The sequence below is a fragment of the Muntiacus reevesi genome, chromosome 21, assembly GCF_963930625.1.
Source record: "Muntiacus reevesi chromosome 21, mMunRee1.1, whole genome shotgun sequence".
NCBI classification, from domain to species: domain Eukaryota; kingdom Metazoa; phylum Chordata; class Mammalia; order Artiodactyla; family Cervidae; genus Muntiacus; species Muntiacus reevesi.
The window spans coordinates 31,294,522-31,298,568 of NC_089269.1; the positions used below are offsets into that span (position 1 = coordinate 31,294,522).

Here is a 4,047-nt window from a genome sequence, read left to right on the forward strand (position 1 = left end):
AGTTTCCTTCACAGTATCACCTGATACTACATATTTATTATCTTAACAAAATTTCTAGTAGCAGTGCCGCTTCCCCAGTACATAAGCATGAACTACCTTAGCCTCTGAGTGATCAGATATTTTAAGAAAACACATAACTGCTTGCCATCCAGGCAGTTCTGAACTTTATTCTGAACATTACTTTACCGTTTGGTATGACATTGTGCTTCTAAAAATCTGTTGTCCGTACCACTAAAGGAACTCCAAGGTCTTCACTTTTTTACATTGTTGGCCTTCTCTCTTCTTCTTTTTTTCCCAGAGGTTTGGAAGGGCTTTACTGGGGCTACTCTGAGCCCCTCACAGTGTTCCAGGAACCCATCGGTCTTGCAGTTGCCTTTGCTCTTTGGGTACTTGGGAGGGAAGGCAGGAGCACCATCCTTCCCGGGAGAAAGAAGGCCCTTTTTGGGGACTGAGACGAGGGGTGGGAAAAGTAGAAAATTCATCAGGAGCAGAGTCTGGTGGGGCCCGGAAGTGGCCAGGGCTTCCTCTGGGAGAATGGAGGTCATGGAGTGTTGGCTTTATGAGAGAGAAGGTGGCAGTAGGAGGGCCTAGAGTCAGGAAGAGCAGATAGGTGATGCTCTGGGCCCTGAATGTGTGCACCAGTCAGGATGCAAGGACCATGACCAGGTGTGGCCAGAGAGTGTGTCTGTGGATGTAGAGAAGGCTGAGCTGTTGAGGGGAGCCCAGCCAGTCCAGGGGGCCAGCAGCCCTGTGGCCAGTGCAAGGCAAGCTAGCTTCTGGCCACATCCCAGGTGTACCCACCATACCTGGGCATGGCAGGGAGAGCTCAGGGTGACGCCCAGGCCCAGGTTCAGGGAGACAGAGGGCTGGCTGTCCAAGTGTACCCACTGGCTAGGTTGATGGACCAAGAAAGATCCAGGCCCAGTGTAAAGAGAGTCCAATAGACATGGCTGGCACCCAGCAAGAAGGCCAGTGAGGACAACCCAGGAGCTTAGCTTCCACTCTATGGGCACCCAGGGGACATCAGCCAGCCCAGGACAGTACCAGTTACTAGGCCAGTGAAGTCCTGGTGAGGGAAATATGCTAAGAGGAAGACCCAGGACAAGCCGATGGCCAACAAAGAAGGTCAATAAGCCAAGCTAGGTATCACCCTCACCCAGTGACTGTGGATCCAGCTGAGAAGAGACAGCCATCGTTATGGGCCAGAGGGCTGTTCCCACAGGAACAGTGTGGGAAGGACTGCCTGGACCAGTTTTATAAGAAGAGGGGAACAGGTGAATAGCTATAGCGCCCAGACTCATGGACCCACTAAAAGAGCCTGTCTCCAAAAAGGAGCCACTCGAAGAGGAGGTTGAGTCACTCGGTGAAGAGGCTGATCCATCCCACCATGATGCCCACCTGGAGAGAGGAATAGTAGGCCATGGGATGGAGAACAGAAAGAGCTATTGGAGTGGCCCAGAAAGGTGATCCAGAGCCACACGTTCTCCAACTAGGACAGCTGGTTTGCAGCACCTCAACTATCATGATCCCTGTGCCTGGCATGGACACCACGGTCACCAAAGAGCTGGCCTGGCCAGGGTTTGGTCTGAGGTGGTGCATCCCTCCTTTGCTGCTGTGAAGATGGATATATAATTTCCAGGGCAAGATTCCTTCCAGACCAGACCTTTCTCCTCTGGTGCTGCTACCCTCCAAAGACGTTTTGAGATCTCTTGGACAGAAGGCTAAGTGTTACTCCTATTCTGGGGAGCCAGGCATACCTGGCAGGTGCTAAAGTTGGACCCTAAGTTTGCACACACAACTGGTTAATTGCTCCATGCCTTCCTCCCGCCCCCCCCCCCCCCCCCCCCCAGCTCAAGACTCTCATGCTTGAGTTCATTCACTATTGATTTGGAAGCTGACAGATTTGGAAGCCTCTTAATTTTGAGAGGTTGTCCCTAAAGTCTTGAGAGTTCTTATATATAGCACAGAATAGTCACACTTCCTCCCAGTTCTCAGCTTGCTTGCTTTGCCCCTCTCCTTTCCATAGTTTGCTTCTAATTACATTTCTCTAGTAAAATACTTAACCATTTCTTCCTTAATCATGGATTCTAATGTACGATAAAAATCCAAAGGGAAATATATATGTTGTTATACAGAAAGACAAATTTCCCCCCCAGAGCATTTTCCATGATTTCTGCAGGAATGAATGAGTAAAGGTTTCAAGAATGAATAGTGGCAGAAAAGCAACTTACTATTGTATACAAGTCTCTGCAGCCCCTGGGTACTTCTGTATCTCCTTTTGTTGAGTTCTCTATTTTTTTATGAATATGCATATTGGGGAAAAAACTTCCATCTGCTCCCTTTTAGCTGATTCTATCACTTTTTTGAGCTGTGCATCATTATGAAGCTTCAGAGAAAAATGATCATTTACATTACATATGGATGTAAAGTAGAGAAGGAGTTGATGAATTGCAAGCAAGTATAATCTATATGGACAAATTGTGCCGGAAGTGATTTCACCCCATTTTGCTCTGCAAATGGAATAATTCTTGCCCAATCATTTGGCCAAGTGCCCACGAACTTGGAGAAGAAAACCATCCTGATGGCCTGTGCAGCAGGATTTCACCTCTCCCCATGAAGAAACAGGGACTTTCCTGGTGGCTCAGACGGTAAGGAATCCGTCTGCAATGCAGGAGACCCAGGTTTGATCCCTGGGTTGGGAAGATGCCCTGGAGAAGGAAATGGCAACCCACCCCGGTACTCTTGCCTGGAGAATCCCATGGACAGAGGAGCATGGCGGGCTACAGTTCATGGGGTTGTGAAGAGTCGGACATGACTGAGCAACTAGCACTATATGAAGAAACAGTGCTTTGCTCTAGGGCTCACCAGCGACTCCAGAGGTCAAAAGAAATCTCTGAACATTCTAATGTTATGCTTTCTTCTGTCATGGTTGCTTAATTTATAGTATCATGTGGACACATTGCTATACTGTATATGTGAGAAATTTGCATGATGGAGTAAGAAATGTGAAGTAATGAAAATATTTTCCCGGTAGCCTCTCCCTCTGCACTTTGTTTCCCAGGGTAGATCGTTTGCCTAAATGTCCAGGGAGCGCTAGTGGTAAAGAGCCTGCCTGCCAATGCAGGAGACATAAGAGCTGTGGATTCCATCCCTGGGTCGGGAAGATTCCCTGGAGGAGGGTATGGCAGCGCACTCCAGCATCCTTGCCTGGAGAACTCCCATGGACAGAGGAGTCTGGCAGGCTGCAGTCCATGGGGTCACAAAGAGTCAGACACAACTGAGCGACCTAGCACACATGCAAGCACCGTAAAAATTTAAAAATATTTGCCTTGCTTTCAGCATGTCTTTCTGCAAGGGCTCTTCTGTTGGCTGTATCACACTCAGCGGTGACCCTAGACTGTATACACCAAGGCCTGAGGTGCAGCCGTAATCCCAAATCTTTTATTTATTTAATATAGGCATTCATTTCTATATTTAGTCATTTATCCTTAAGTAATTATTCCTATCATGTGCCAAGAGTGAAGAATCAGAGCTAAATGCAATGAAACCTCTTCCTAAACTAACAGGAGTAAACAAAGAAGTATTCTGTCATGACAGAATGGTCTTTGACTGCGAAGGTCTGTTAAATCAGCTGACTCTCTCCTTGATGCTGGAGAACGCAGTTGTCTTAGCCCTCAGGCACTTGTGTCTGAAGAATTTCTGATCATTACAGGACCAGGCCAGTGTTACAGGAGCATGTGCGCTGCTTTGATTTTATGTGCAGGCATCAGTTTTTACGCACATACTGCATGCCTTGTGCTGAGTGTTTTGAACAGATTATCTCACTTAATCGACAAAATGCTATGGAATATTAGTACAACAATTATGTATATTTTGCAATGGGAAGAAAACGAAGCTCAGAGGATAAGTGACCTGCCCAAAGTCACACAGTCCTCAAACCAGGATCTCCAGCTGATGTGTTGACGTCAAAACAGGGTGTGATGAGATGAATTCCGTGTTAAGATAGGAGGTAGCATAAAGTGAAGGTTACTTCTATCTTACTTCCAT

The 4,047-nt window shown here is 47.2% G+C and overlaps 1 pseudogene; it reads right to left on the reverse strand.

Moving 5' to 3' along the window:
• Window positions 1-642: 642 nt before the first annotated feature.
• LOC136152529 (glucose-6-phosphatase 3 pseudogene) lies at window positions 643-4,047 on the reverse strand (annotated as a pseudogene).